This window comes from Callorhinus ursinus, unplaced genomic scaffold (assembly GCF_003265705.2).
Source record: "Callorhinus ursinus isolate GAN/ISIS: 27379988/994484 unplaced genomic scaffold, GSC_fseal_2.0 scaffold11, whole genome shotgun sequence".
NCBI lineage: Eukaryota > Metazoa > Chordata > Mammalia > Carnivora > Otariidae > Callorhinus > Callorhinus ursinus.
Window position 1 is genome coordinate 59,274,272 of NW_027397073.1, and position 16,141 is coordinate 59,290,412.

Consider the following 16,141-nt stretch of genomic DNA (forward strand, 5'->3'; position numbering starts at 1 on the left):
ACAGAAAGTTCTAAAGAATAGCTTGCCCTCACCCCCACCCCACCTTCTTCTCAAAGAGAGGCAAAAAGCCTTTTGTGTTCATATGAGTCTGGCCAGGCCACCGGGCTCCACTGAGGGTTGGGGCGTGGGAGACCCCGAGCCTCTGCCTGCCCTGGCATGCATACACATCTGGAAGGCGGGGTGCGGGAGGGGGAGTGCTGGTACATTCAATAGATGGTGAGTTTTGGTGACAGAACAATTTGGTCCCCAGCTCTTTCATCTTATTTGGGTACTCACTTGGTATTTCAGAAAACACATATGCTGGTTCTCATTAGCAATGGAGCTAGTAATGCAAATACGTGGGTTGCTGATAAAAGCTATTAGCATTCATTCCTTTCATACGAATAACAATACAGGAGCGCACCTGAACTCTCAGCAGCAATAACAGCAAACTTGTGAGGAGAGAGGTCAGGCAGCCAGAGCACATTTATCTGCAGATTACCATGTTCTGACTGATCCAGTGTCATGGCCCATCGGGGACCTCCTGAGAGGTGGTGGGGGGCACAGAGTTCTAACTTGGGGTGCTGGCTGCATATTGGAATTACCCGGAGACAAACAACAGCAACAACAACACAACATCAAACAAAACACTGATGACTGGGTGCCACTTTCCAGAGATTGTCATTTAATAGTGAACAATCATTACATGTGATTTAATAATTGGTTTGGGGCACATCCCTCAAATGGAGAAACATCAGCACTTTCCAGGTAGTTCTAACATGCCACCAATGTAGAAAACCCATTCTTTATTCTCCTATTTCCTTGTTCGACAAAATGAAGTCCAGGTCTGATGTGTTAAAGCGTTGATGAACTAACCTGGGCTCAAAGGGTAAGTTTGGATTAAATAAGAGATTAAAATTCAAGGTCTGATTTGCCAGCACTATTGTAGAGTCACCAACCAGCCATGTTCGCCTGGGCCCAGGGGCTTTTTGGGATTCGAGATCCCAGTTTTAAGAGCAGGCCCCTTACCAGATCTCCTTGAATAAGAAGGATAACCTTACATCCACCAGGCGGTGTGTCTGCCGCTAAGAGCAATCTCCCTTTGCATGGGTGGCATCTTCTGGTTCATGAACGTGCGCTAATCTACATGAACTTATAGGATCCTTGCTACCGCCCAGCCAGATTTGTAGTGCAGGCAATGCTTCATGCATTTTACAGATGAGGACACTGCCATTAAATGACTCAGCCAAGATGGGTAGATGGCAAATAGACTCAGGTCTCTTGATTTATACAGCATTTTCTTTTTTTTAAATTTTTATTGTTATGTTAATCACCATACATTACATCATTAGTTTTTGATGTAGTGTTCCATGATTCATTGTTTGTGCATAACACCCAGTGCTCCACGCAGAATGTGCCCTCTTTAAGGTTGGTTAACCCATCCCCCCACCCCCCTCCCCTTTAGAACCCTCCGTTTGTTTTTCAGAGTCCATCGTCTCTCATGGTTCGTCTCCCCCTCTGATTTCCTCCCTTCATTCTTCCCCTCCTACTATCTTCTTTTTTTTTTCTTGACATATATTGCATTATTTGTTTCAGAGGTACAGGTCTGTGATTCAACAGTCTTGCACAATTCACAGCGCTCACCATAGCACATACCCTCCCCAATGTCTATCACCCAGCCACCCCATCCCTCCCACCCCCCACCACTCCAGCAACCCTCAGTTTGTTTCCTGAGATTAAGAATTCCTCATATCAGTGGGGTCATCTGATACATGTCTTTCTCTGATTGACTTATTTCGCTCAGCATAACACCCTCCAGTTCCATCCACGTCGTTGCAAATAGCAAGATTTCATTCCTTTTGATGGCTGAGTAATACGCCATTGTATATATATACCACATTTTCTTTATCCATTCATCTGTCGATGGACATCTTGTATACAGCATTTTCTGGCTCTGAGACTCTATACCACTCGCAGTCTGCTCTTCAACATATAAAGCATTAAATGTCAGATTCATGCCACCCCCAAATGGAAAACCCACAAGCTTCTTTTTTTACCTATAACTGTCACCCTGTAGGACTCTAGTAAAAGTTATTCCATTTATAAGTGAGGAAATGTATTGGCAATGTGGATGTCCTTTGTAGGAAGAAGCTGTCTCGGACCGTCTCAGGCTGAGGGAGGGACATCTGTTAGGAATGAAGCACCTCCAACTTGTCCTTGCTGCAGAATTGATTTCATTCCTTGCTCTCTTCTCTAGAATGTCAGATCCTCGAGGGCACAGTCTGGCTTGCTTGTGGTTTCGTTCTCAGTGCACAGGGTGTAGGGGGATGCTAGGTCGTGTTGGCAGTGTCTTCCAGCAGCACTCAGCTCAAACCACGTTGGACAGGGTCTCCAGAGGCCCTCCGGTTAGAGATGTTAGAACAGACTTCCTCTCCATAGTCCTACTGGGGCACAAGGCTCAGGTCCCTCTAGAATTTTTCTTCTGTCCTGGGTAGTCCGGTGAGATTGGCGAGGTCACAGGTCACTGACACCAAGAGGCTCTTGATGTTCTTGGGAAAATGCTTTTAGTCATTGGTGCTGCCTCAGGTGCACTATTTCTCAAATACTTATGGTATCTTAAAATGGGGTCCTTCACCCCGAGTGGTGAGAGGTTCTCTGTCTTTCGGTGGAATGTGCCGTCGAATAGCATAGGAAAGGGATGCCAAGTTGTGCATAGCAGGCCTTTGTACTTACCTCTGTCTGCTTTCTTCCTCCTGCTCCTTAGGGCAATCACAGTATCCTCAAGAACGATTTTCCTAAGGCACTTATGACTGAAGATTTTATAATCAGAAGGTCCTGCCAACGTTCTTGAGGGTAAATGAGACGGTGTGCTTCTCTTCATGCAATAGATGTGTTTCTGGAAATGTGTAGGTAAAACTTGAAAACTGTGTATCATCTCCCCAGTAACTGGTCATTTCTGAACTCCCTGTAGACCCCCTATTGTCTGTGAAAGGGATGTGAGAGAAGCCCGCCATAGAAGGAGTCTTGTAAGGGAAGGATGCCAAGGCTATGCCCTCAGCTGCGCAGTGCCCCTGGCGGGCAACCGTTCAGATGAGGGAGTACAGAGCTGCTGCACTGGGCCTGTCCTCTGGCTCATCCCCACCAGTGGGGAGTCTTTGGGTATTCCTGTCTTGTGGGGCCCATAGAATTTGCTCAGACCAGCCCCAGGGGAAAGGTTGCAGAGGCCATGGAGGGAAGGGGCTCCAAGGAGCGGAGACAACGAAGAACAAGGAGAGGGGCCATACTTCATGCACCCCAAACATCCTGGCCTGCCCACTGGCGGTGTCCCTCCCAACATGCACCCTCTCTGCGTGCTGGGTGCTTGGTCCCAGAGGCCCGCAGCTCCACTTCCTGGACAAGAGTGGTGAAGTGCCCGTGCCTCATGCTCTGCCTCTGAATGACACAGCCTGAGACCAGACCCCAGGAGCCGCGAAGGGGGTGGAGAAGGCAGTTCTGCCAGCACTCATGCTAGCACAAGCCATGGATCATAGTGTGCAGGTTGGCAATGCCATTGAGGCTCCGGGATCCTCAGCAGTGTAACCTTGAATCCATCTACAAGGCTCTGAAATTCTCTGGCAGGCCACCCTGCTAAATGGTGGGGTGAGACTCGTGGACCCCTTATCCCTCCTGACAGACAGTCGGGGGCTTGGGAAGGCAGTTACCAGCCTCAGCCTCCTAGGGGACAGTCATGCCCTGCGGTGACATGTCCCTCTGCTCCTGACTGAGCACCCAGCAGGGATGCAGGCTGGGGGAAAATCCGACCATTCAGCATTTTCAGGAATGCTCAGAAATAAACAGGAATTGGCCACAGGCAGCTTCTGATGGTTTTCTGTGTTGTCTGGGTCCCTCATGGGCCAGTTCCTCTAACTCAGGGAACTCCTTTCTTCCTTTCAGGGTTTTGGGCACTGCAGCAGGTTGTAGGTGCTGTTCCTGGAAGATGCGGACAGGAGTTGGGGGTCAGGGACCTATCCCCAGGAGAATCGCATGGACCTGCATTAACTCAGGCAACACTGGCTCTATTCCCGGAAGTGATGGCAGCTTCATGGTCCCTTGGGTCCAGGTTGGAGGGGCCTCAAGTGTTTCTCCAGCCCAGCTTCTAGCATGGCTGTGACCAAGATTCATGCTCCTCTTCATGAAGGGGGTTCTAGGTTTGAACGGGACGGCAGTGGCCCCACAGAGCAAGGGAAAAACCTATATCGAATAACCTCCAGGAGTGATTAGTGCTGTGAGGAGGTCCTGTCACTAAGAGTGACTCTGGGTGTGGGTGGAGGGGCAAGGGAGCAAGCAGGTGGGCACACTCGCTGGGCTGGCCAGGGGTCCCTCACTGAGGAGGTGACGTTGGTGCAGAGCCCTGAATGCTGAGTGTTGTCTGCAGCCTCTGGCGGGTTTGGAGGCCTGATGGGCCCTCAGTGTTGGGAGGCTGGCAGGCGGCAGGAGCCCACTGTGGCTGGCAGGAAGCCTTCCTGAGGTGCTGGGATCCAGGCAGGGCCCCAAGGACTAGAGTCCACACTGCTGGGTGGGAGCGAGGCCAGGCGGAAGAGCAAGGGAGGGACAGAGGGTGGCTTGTGTCCTGTGGACAACACTAGTGCTGGCCAGGGGCGGTCGGGAGGAAGCTGAAGGGGCTGCCTCACACACAGGTACTGACCACACCCTCCGCCTTTGGTCCCAAGTCTCCTAGGAGGCCGTACCATGTAGAAGAAAGGGTCAGATTTGAACCCCCTGAACGGCTTGGATGAGTAATTTCTCTTCCTGATCCGTTTGTGAAGTCCACATGAAAGGAATGGTAGCCACATCACAGCACCCCATCTAAGCACCAACTCGAGGGGAGAGGGCACAGATAACAGTATGTTGTCAACAGCAGAGCCCCGGGCAAAATTGTGAATTATCAATTCCTCTCATGAACATGGGAGACAAGAATCTCTGGAGGAAATGCACCCTAAATGAGTTCAGTTACTTTCTGCATGTGTGGACAAGGTCAAGAAAATGCCTTCAGATCCATTCTTACCCCCAGAAGGGCTGAATTATTTCCTCTCTATTCTGTGAAGGACTCCTCCCTGGGCGGGGCACAGAGGGCCAGCCTGGGATGTGGGGCTGGGGAGCCATGCTGCAGGAGCCTCTGCTCCCTGCTCCCTGTGAGGAGGACGCATTCCTGCTGTGGCCTCTTTGTGAGGGTCCCCAGCACCCCCGCTACACCCTGCTGAGCTTTGCAATGGTGTGAGAGGCTCCCTATGGTTTGCTCTCAAAGGGGGTTGTTCTGAACACATGCATTATCTGTCATGCTTTCTATGGTTGGAAGTGAGCTCTCTCAGTGGGGAGTGGCTCAGAGATCCCAGTCTGCCCACACCCCTGAAGGAGAGGCACTGTCCTGATGTCTCTTGTCCTGGGTGCCTGGCTGGTCCCAGGCCTGAGTCTGTTGTGGGCTGACTTGAGTCCTCACTCCTCCTCCCATGCAGGTGTCGAAGCATTGACCCCAATACCTCAGGGTGGGACTATATTTGAATAGGGTCTTTAAACAGGTCATGAAGTAAAAATGAGGTCATTAGGGTGGGCCTGAATCTGATACAACTGGTACCCTTATAAGAGGAAATTTGGACACACACACACATGCAGAGGAAGACTCTGTGAAACAGGGAGGAGCCGGGCATCTACAGGCCAAGGTGAGAGGCCTCAGAAGGAACCAAACTTGGAAACCTGCCTTTTGATCTTGGACTTCCAGCCCCCAGAACTATGAGAAATGCATTTCTGCAGTTTAAGCCACTTAGTCTGTGGCTCTGTGAGGGCGGCCCTGGCACCCTCAGGAACTGTCCTCTCCCATGGCTTGCCATTCATGCTGTGAAGCTGTAGTGTCAAGGGGCAGACACGCTTGCTGGTGTAACAACCATGGTGTGAGTCCTGGTGGAAACTGTCAGGGCATCCTAGCTGCTGTGCTGGCTACGTCTCTGCTACATTTCCCAGTAGAGAAAGTGCCTGTGGGGGTCAAACAGTGTCCCCCCAGAATATATGTCCATATTTTAATCTGGAACCTGGGAATGTGACTTGTTTGGAAACAAGGTCTTTGCAGATGTAAGTTAAGGCTCTTGGGTAAAGATGATCATGGATTTAGTGATGTGGCTGCAAGTCCAGCTTCTCAAGGAACACCAAGGATTTTGGGAAGCCACCATGAGCAGGGAACAGATCCTCTCAGAGCCCCCAGAAGAAGCTAACCCTGCCGACACCTTGATTTTGGACTTCTAGCCTGTAGGACTTTGAGAGAATACATTTCTGTCATTTTAAGCCATGTAGTTTGTGCCAATTTGTTGTGGCAGCCCTAGGAAACTCCTCCATTCTCCCATTTTTTCCATATTCTTTTTGTGGAGGCCAGCTGCTCTGGCCTGGGGGCTGTGCTGTGAGTGTCAGGTTCTCACCAGCTCTAAGACCTTGAGCATGTTGCCCTCTCTTAATTCCATTTTCTTCCTCTGAAAACTGGGAATGAATGATACACTTACCTCATGGGTTGTCACGACAGTTTAAAGAGCACGTGGTTAGTACTGAAGAATGGTGGTTGTTAGTATTGGTGTATGATGAGGCTGTTGGCATGGAGTTATTTCTACTCTGTCTGCAGCAACAGGAAAAAGGAATCCATTGGCTCCTTTGGTTGCCCTGGAGTTTTATAACCATAGACATAGGTTGACATAGAGGCAAGGTGACCATTCTCCATAAGCTTCAACTTCTTCACTTGCAAGATGGGGGTAATTTAGCCTCATGGAATGGTTGTGAAAGGAGCTTCTATGTGTGACAAGGACAAAATATTAGAAGAAAATGATACCTGTCCCAAGCAACGATGTGTAGCTCTCTCCCCTCTTCTTTTCTGTTCCTGGTTTGCAGGGGGTCAGGTAGAGTGAAAAAGATTTGCCGACTCCACTGGCATCATGCCCAGACACCAGTAATAGGTGAACAAGTGAGTGTGGGGCCAAGGCCAGGCCCGACCTGGGCAGTCCAGGGAAAATCTCACTGCAGGGGCACCCCTTCAAGTTAGCAAGCATGTTAGGAGCAGCTTTGAAGGGCAATGAAGTCTCTGGGAGGCAGTTTGAGGGGAGTGGCACCTGTTTATGGTCTGTTTATGGTCTGCAGGGATGTTTGGGGGCTGTTGCATGCACGGGGGCCCCAGGGCTTCCTGGTGCCTCTGAGGGACAGAGTACTGCTTTCCTCCCCTGCACAGTTGTCCATCAGTCAGTGTGAAGGCTTGTAAAATGCCCTGACTTCTCAGCTTCAAGGTAGCTCTGAGCCACTTCCCACGTCTGTTCTTGTTCTCAAGGCATTTCATGAAATATAAAAGTCTGGTCACATGATGAGGAATCCACTTGGCAGGTAGGATGGTGCTCTCCAAATACATCATAGTTATAAGCATTCAGGAAAGTTCTCCAGACAAGTGAGAGAAAAAAATTCCCTAAAAGAAAGTTGGGGTTTCATCACATTGTTGAAATATAACTCACTTTTTCTGATACATTTCTATTATTTTTCTTTCACTCTGACCTCCTCATTCTACCTGTATTATATTGCCTTGTTATAAGCTGCATCAAATCCTGGGAAGAGTGGCAGAGTGTAAATAAGAAAGTAAATACTCTTCCTCTTCACGTAGGAACATAAAATGTTGTATAACCAGGAGCTGTTATGGGATCAACTCAGTAGAATAGCAACACAACATTGGCTGCCTAGGAAGAAGGCAGTATGGTATGATAGGAGGACCACAGGCTTTGAGGTCTGAAGTTTCTTATTTGAACCCTAACTTTTTTAATTATAGAGATTGCTTGTCAGGGGTTGGCAAACTGTCTTTGTAAAGTGCCAGAAAGTAAATACTTCCTGCTACGTAGGCCATGCATTCTCTGTCCAGACTACTCAACACTGCCATTACGGTACACAAGCAGCCAAAGACAATATGTAAATAAATGGGTGTGTCTATGTCAATAAAACTTCATTTACAAAACCAGGCAGCAGGCCAAGGCCTGCAAGTTGTAATTTGCCAACATCTGTTGAAGAGCTTTAGTTTCCTCACCAGATGGATAGGGCACGTTTGTAAGACCTTGTCTTACAGCATTCCCATTAGGATCAATTGAGCTAATGTATATGGAAACCTGGTACATTCCCAAATACTATGACGTTGTTAGTTTTTATTTATCTATGCCCCCGACCCTTATATTTTAGCTTTTGCATTAAAATTTGATATAATGAACAGGAACTGCCCATGATAATTCTTGGTAGCCAGTGGGTACCAATGGGTTACTTGGCCAGTGGGTGGTATGTTACCCACGGAGTGATAGATCTTTAGGGGGCAGGCAAAGATTATGTCACCCATGACTCAAAGCCAGCAGCTTGATAGGCCAAGAGAGACACTTTGTTTGGGGCAGCTTGGGAAGAATGGCTGTGTAGGTGAAGAAACTCTGAGCACTGCTGCATTGTGTACCAGCTGGCCCAGCCCAGGGGCAGCCAGCTTGCCCCGGAGCAGAGCCGTGTGGCTCTGAAGGACAGCAGTGGGCCAGAGGCCTCAGCATCTTTTCTGTGGGTAGATGTGGCCGTGTCCTCTGGGCATCTGCTCAGTCTGCTGCACTGGTAGGAGCCCACAGCCTGCCTTCCCTGGGGAGGTCACTCTTGCTTATTCACTAAATCGGTGGGGTTAGGCAGAGGTTTTCAGGGTCGGGCCTGAGATGCAGAGATCCTCAGAACTCTTTGATGTTGCGAGGGCCAAAGTGGATGAAGGGGGTGCCACTGGGTGCCTGGAGTTCTGGGTGCTGAGTTCAGCTTTGGTGTGACAGATTCCTGTGGTTTCAGACAACTCAGTGCCTCTCTGGGCTGAGCTCCCCACCCTTGTGATAACAACGTTTTAACCAGACCAGCAGTCAAACACGGGTGGTCCACTCTGGCCTGGAGTCAGCTTTATTTGGTCTGCACAGGATTTAGTATTTTTTAATTTTCATTTTTTTATCATGTTAAGAATGCATAACATTTATCATTTCGATTACATTTCAATGTGCAATTTAGTGGCATTAAATTCATTCATGTTGTTATGCGACCATTATCACCATCCATTTCTTGAACATCTTCATCATCTCAAACAGAAGCTCTCTCCCCTTTAAACACTAATCCCCATTCATTCGGGCCTCCAGGGCACCACACCCCTCATGGGTCTTCATGAAGGGTTCCTAGGCTGTGTCTGGCTCCTGTGGGCAGTTCAAGTGATCAGATAGCTCTGTCCTAGCTCAACCTCCCAGGGCCACATACGGTATGTATCCATGCTGTGCACGGTCAGTGCCCCGCTCACTGTGTATCAGCATGGGTTTCCCGATAGTCTGAGTGTGCTGCGGGCATATAAGACAACGTTCTTGGCTTTAGAACAGAACCTGCTGAAGTATTCAGGGGTAAAGGGATGTTATGTCTGCAACCCAGCCTCAACAAGTGTAGGAAAATAGTAACAGACAAAGAAGGGGAGAGAGAATGATAAAGCAAGTGTGGTCAAATATTCTATATGGCATTTGGGAAATCTGAATGAAGGGGTGTCCAGGAAACCTTTAAACTGCTTTTGCAATTTGTCTTGTAAGACTGAATTACTTCAAAGTAAAAAGTTAAAAAATAAACATATGGAGGCTGTCCATAGGAAAGCCTACCATGAACAGTTTTTTTTTTTTTTTTTTTTTAAAAAAAACAGACCTGGATTTCGTCTGTTCTCAGGAATTCAGCTGAATAGGGATCAAACCATTCTGAACACCTACGAACTCAACAGGAGACCGAAGAAGAGAGTAGCAACAACTCTCTGAATAGAAAAGTGACCACTTACTGGAAGGTAGGACGTGCGGAGAAGTGAATCCAAGGCGATATTTGGGAGGATAGGCGGCGGGGGAGGGGCCTCCGTCGGCCGCTTCTGGCAAGTGATAGAGCCGCAGAGCACAAAATCGGAACTTTTAGAAGCCGGCTCCGCTGAGGGACGTTGCTCCAGTGGCTAAGCGGGGGGTGGAACCCTCGCGGGACAGTGTGGTCTCAGGACCCTCGGGGTCACAGAATGATGGGGGTGCCTGAGTGCGGCAGAGCTCCCAGGTATCGGAGCGGGGAAGCCGGCTGCAGGAGACGGAGCGGAGGCGCGGGCTCTCAGCTCGGGGTTGCCATAAACTGTGATCCGTGGCCCAGTCGGGCCACTGCTCCTCCAGCAGGGACCCAACAGGCGGCAGAGCCGGGGAGACTCCCCTTCCTCCCCTGGGGGGAGCGGCGCAGGAACGCACCGCAGGGATCTGCTGGGTTTGGAGACTCCACACGGGGTCGGGTGCCAGACATAGAAACGCTCGGTCACAGGCCGGGTGAGCACGGAGTGCGGCCGGAGACCAGGGAGACGGGAGTGACTGCTTTTCTCTGGGGGCGCACTGAGGAGCAGGGCCCCGAGTTCTCAGCTCCTCCGAGTGGAGATTGGGAGGCCACCATTTTCGCCCTTGTCCTCCAAAGCTGTACCAGAGCTTGCAGGGAACAAAAGCTCCTGAGAGCAAACCCAAGCAGCTTGCTTAGCCCGGACGACAGGGGCGGGGCAATTCCGCCTCCGGCAAAGACATTTGGGAACCACGGCAACAGGCCCCTCCCCCAGAAGATCAGCACGAGCAGTCAGCAAGCCAAGACCAAGTTTACCGATCAAGGAGAACGGGAGAACTCCAGCGCTAGGGGAATACTGCACATAGAATTCATGGCTTTTTTTTTTTTTACCATGATTCATTAATTCATCAAAGTTAATTTTTTTAACTTTTTTTTTAATTTTTCTTTTTCCCTTTTTGAATCAACATCTTATCAATCCCTTTTTTTAAAAAAAAACATTTTTTATTTTTCATTTTTAGAGTCATATTTTATCCTTTCATAGTAGTTACCCTTATTTTTGGCATATATATATATAAGTTGTTCTCTCTTTAAAATTTTGAGATACAGTTTCTTCTAACAGATCAAAATATACCCTAAATCACTAGTGTATGGCTTTGTTCTAGTCCCCTGCCTGATCACATTCTTTCCCTTTTTTCTTTTTTTTTAAATCTTCTTTTTCTTTTTTCAAACTTCTTATCTTATCAATTCCTTTATAAAATCTTTTATAATTTTCATCTTTACAGTCATCTTCCATCCCTTCATTGTAGCAACCCTTATTTTGCACATATATGTCTTTCTTCCTTTAAAATTTTAGGAGGCACTTTTTTCTAACAGAGCAAAATACAACCAAAATCTAGTGTGTGGCACTAATCTATGCTAGTGCATAGCCTGATCATATTTGATCATATTCTGCTTTTTTTGTATTGTTCTGTTTTTGTTTTTATCTTTTTTTTTCTCTTTCTTTTTTCTTTCTTTCCCTTTCTTTTCCCCTGGTTTCAGGTCTTTTCTGATTTGTATACAGTATATTTGCTGGGGACGTTGTTAACCTGTTAACATTTTGTTCTCTCATTCACCTATTCTCCTCTGGACAAAATGACAAGACGAATAAAATCACCTCAGCAAAAAGAACAAGAGGTAGTACCGTCAGCCAGGGACCTACTCAATACGGACATTAGTACGATGTCAGACCTAGAGTTCAGAATCATGACTTTAAGGATACTAGCTGGGCTTGAAAAAAGCGTGGAAGTTATTAGAGAAACCCTTTCTGGAGAAATAAAAGAACTAAAAATCTAACCAAGTCGAAATCAAAAAGGCTATTAATGAGGTGCAATCAAAAATGGGGGCACTAACTGCTAGGATAAATGAGGCAGAAGAGAGAATCAGTGATATAGAAGACCAAATGATGGAAAATAAAGAAGCTGAGAAAAAGAGAGATAGACAACTACTGGATCAGGAGGGCAGAATTCAAGAGATAAGCAATACGATAAGACAAAACAACATTAGAATAATTGGGATCCCAGAAGAAGAAGAAAGAGAGAGAGGGGCAGAAGGTATATTGGAGCAAATAATAGCAGAGAACTTCCCTAATGTGAGGAGGAAACAGGCATCAAAATCCAGGAGGCACAGAGAACCCCTCTCAAAATCAATAATAATAGGTCAACACCCCAACATCTAATAGTAAAACTTACGAGTCTCAGAGACAAAGAGACAATTCTGAAAGCAGCTCAGGAGAAGAGATATGTAACCTACAATGGTAGAAATATTAGATTGGCAACAGACCTATCCACAGAGACCTGGCAGGCCAGAAAGGACTGGCAAGATATTTTCAGAGCACTAAACGAGAAAAATATGCAGCCAAGAATACTACATCCAGCTAGACTGTCATTGAAAATAGAAGGAGAGATAAAAAGCTTCTAGGACAAACAAAAACTAAAGGAATTTGCAAACACGAAAGCAGCCCTCCACGAAATATTGAAAGGGGTCCTCTAAGCAAAGAGAGAGCCTAAAAGCAGCATAGATCAGAAAGGAACACAGACAATATACAGGAACAGTCACCTTACATGCAATACAACGGCACTAAATTCATACCTTTCAAAAGTTACCCTGAATGTAAATGGGCTAAATGCCCCAATCAAAAGACACAGGCTATCAGATTGGATTAAAAAACAAGACCCATCCATATGCTGTCTGAAAGAGACTCATTTTAGACCCAAAGGCACCCCCAGATTGAAAGTGAGGGGGTGGAAAACCATTTACCATGCTAATGGACACCAAAAGAAAGCTGGTGTGGCAATCCTTATATCAGACAAATTAGATTTTAAACCAAAGACTGTAATAAGAGATGAAGAAGGACACTATATCCTACTTAAAGGGTCTATCCAACAAGATCTAACAATTGTAAATATCTATGCCCCGAACATGGGAGCATCCAATTACATAAGGCAATTAATAACAAAAGCAAAGAAACACATTGACAACAATACAATAATAGTGGGGGACTTTAACACCCCTCTGACTGAAATGGACAGATCATCTAAGCAAAAAATCAACAAGGAAATAAAGACTTTAAATGGAACACTGGACGAAATGGACTTCACAGACATATTCAGAACATTCCATCTGAAAGCAACGGAATAAACATTCTTCTGTAGTGCCCATGGAACATTCTCCAGAATAGATCACATCCTAGGTCACAAATCAGTCTCAAGTGGTACCAAAAGATTGGGATTATTCCCTGCATATTTTCAGACCACAGTGCTTTGAAACTAGAAGTCAATCACAAGAGGAAAGTCGGAAAGAACTCAAATACATGGAGGCTAAAGAGCATCCTACTAAAGAATGAATGGGTCAACCAGGAAATTAAAGAAGAATTAAAAAAAATTAATGGAAACCAATGAAAATGAAAACAAAACTGTTCAAAATCTTTGGGATACAGCAAAGGCAGTCCTGAGAGGAAAGTATATAGCAATACAAGCCTTTCTCAAGAAACAAGAAAGGTCTCAAATACACAACCTAACCCTACACCTAAAGGAGCTGGAGAAAGAACAGCAAATAAAGCCTAAACCCAGCAGGAGAAAAGAAATAATAAAGATCAGAGCAGAAATCAATGAAATAGAAACCAAAAGAGCAGCAGAACAGATCAACGAAACTAGGAGCTGGTTCTTTGAAAGAATTCACAAGATTGATAAACCCCTGGCCAGACTTATCAAAAGGAAAGAGAAATGATCCAAATCAACAAAATCATGAACGAAAGAGGAGAGATCACAACCAACACCAATGAAATACAAACAATTATAAGAACATATTATGAGCAAATCTATGCCAACAAATTAGATAACCTGGAAGAAATGGGTGCATTCCTAGAGATGTATCAACTACCAAAATTGACCCAGGAAGAAATAGAAAACCTGAACAGACCTATAACCACTAAGGAAATTGAAGCAGCCATCCAAAATCTCCCAAGAAACGAAAGCCCAGGGCCAGATGGCTTCCCAGGGGAAGTCTATCAGACATTTCAAGAAGAATTAATACCTATTCTCCTGAAACTGTTCCAAAAAATAGAAATGGAAGGAAAACTTCCAAACTCATTTTATGAGGCCACCATTACCTTGATCCCAAAACCAGACAAAGACCGCATCAAAAAGGAGAATTACAGACCAATATCCTTGATGAACATGGATGCAAAAATTCTCACCAAAATACTAGCCAATAGGATCCCACAGTACATTAAAAGGATTATTCACCACGACCAAGTGGGATTTATCCCTGGGCTGCAAGGTTGGTTCAACATCCACAAATCAATCAACGTGATACAATACATTAACAAAAGAAAGAACAAGAATCGTATGATCCTCTCAATAGATGCAGAAAAAGCATTTGACAAAGTACAGCATCCTTTCTTGATCAAAACTCTTCAGAGTATAGGGATAGAGGGTACATACCTCAATATCATAAAAGCCATCTATGAAAAACTTACAGCGAATATCATTCTCAATGGGGAAAAGCTGAGAGCTTCCCCCCTAAGGTCAGGAACGCGGCAGGGATGTCCACTATCACCACTGCTATTCAACATAGTATTAGAAGTCCTAGCCACAGCAATCAGACAACAAAAAGAAATCAAAGGCATCCAAATTGGCAAAGAGGAAGTCAAACTCTCACTCTTTGCAGATGATATGATACTGTATGTGGAAAACCCAAAAGACTCCACCCCAAAACTGCTAGAACTCATACAGGAATTCAGTCAAGTGGCAGGATATAAAATCAATGCACAGAAATCAGTGGCATTCCTATACACCAACAAGACAGAAGAGAGGCAAATCAAGGAGTCGATCCCATTTACAATTGCACACAGAACCATAAGATACCTAGGAATCAATTTAACCAAAGAGGCAAAGGATCTGTACTCAGAAAACTATAAAATACTCAGGAAAGAAATTGAAGAAGACACAAAGAAATGGAAAAACGTTCCATGCTCATGGATTGGAAGAACAAATATTGTGAAGATGTCAGTACTACCTAGAGCAATCTACACATTCAATGCAATCCCCATCAAAATACCATCCATCTTTTTCAAAGAAATGGAACAAAGAATCCCAAAATTTGTATGGAACCAGAAGAGACCCCGAATAGCGAGAGGAATATTGAAAAAGAAAAGCAAAGCTGGAGGCATCACAATTCCGGACTTCCAGCTCTATTACAAAGCTGTCATCATCAAGACAGTATGGTACTGGCACAAAAACAGACACATAGATCAATGGAACAGAATCGAGAGCCCAGAAATGGACCCGCAACTCTATGGTCAACTTATCTTTGACAAAGCAGGAAAGAATGTCCAATGGCAAAAAGACAGTCTCTTCAACAAATGGTGTTGGGAAAATTGGACAGCCACATGCAGAAGAATGAAACTGGACTATTTCCTTACACCACACACAAAAATAGACTCCAAATGGTTGAAAGACCTAAACGTGAGACAGGAGTCCATCAAAATCCTAAAGGAGAACACAGGCAGCAACCTCTTCGACCTCAGCCGCAGCAACTTCTTCCTAGAAACATCGCCAAAGGCAAGGGAAGCAAGGGCAAAATGAAGTATTGGGATTTCATCAAGTTAAAAAGCTTTTGCACAGCAAAAGAAACAGTCCACAAAACCAAAAGACAACCGACAGAATGGGAGGAAATATTTGCAAATTACATATCAGATAAAGGGCTAGTATCCAAAATCTATAAAGAACTTATCAGACTCAACACCCAAAGAACAAATAATCCAATCAAGAAATGGGCAGACGACAAGAACAGACATTTTTCCAAAGAAGACATCCAAATGGCCAACAGACACATGAAAAAGTGCTCAACATCGCTCGGCATCAGGGAAATCCAAATCAAAACCTCCATGAGATACCACCTCACACCCATCAGAATGGCTAAGATTAACAAGTCAGGAAATGACAGATGTTGGCGGGGATGTGGAGAAAGGGGAACCCTCCTACATTGTTGGTGGGAATGCAAGCTGGTGCAACCCCTCTGGAAAACAGTATGGAGGTTCCTCAAACAGTTGAAAATAGAGCTACCATATGATCCAGCAATTGCACTACTGGGTATTTACCACAAAGATACAAATGTAGGGATCCAAAGGGGTACGTGCACCCCAATGTTTATAGCAGCAATGTCCACAATAGCGAAACTGTGGAAAGAGCCAAGATGGCCATCGACAGATGAATGGATAAAGAAGAGGTGGTATATATACACAATGGAATATTATGCA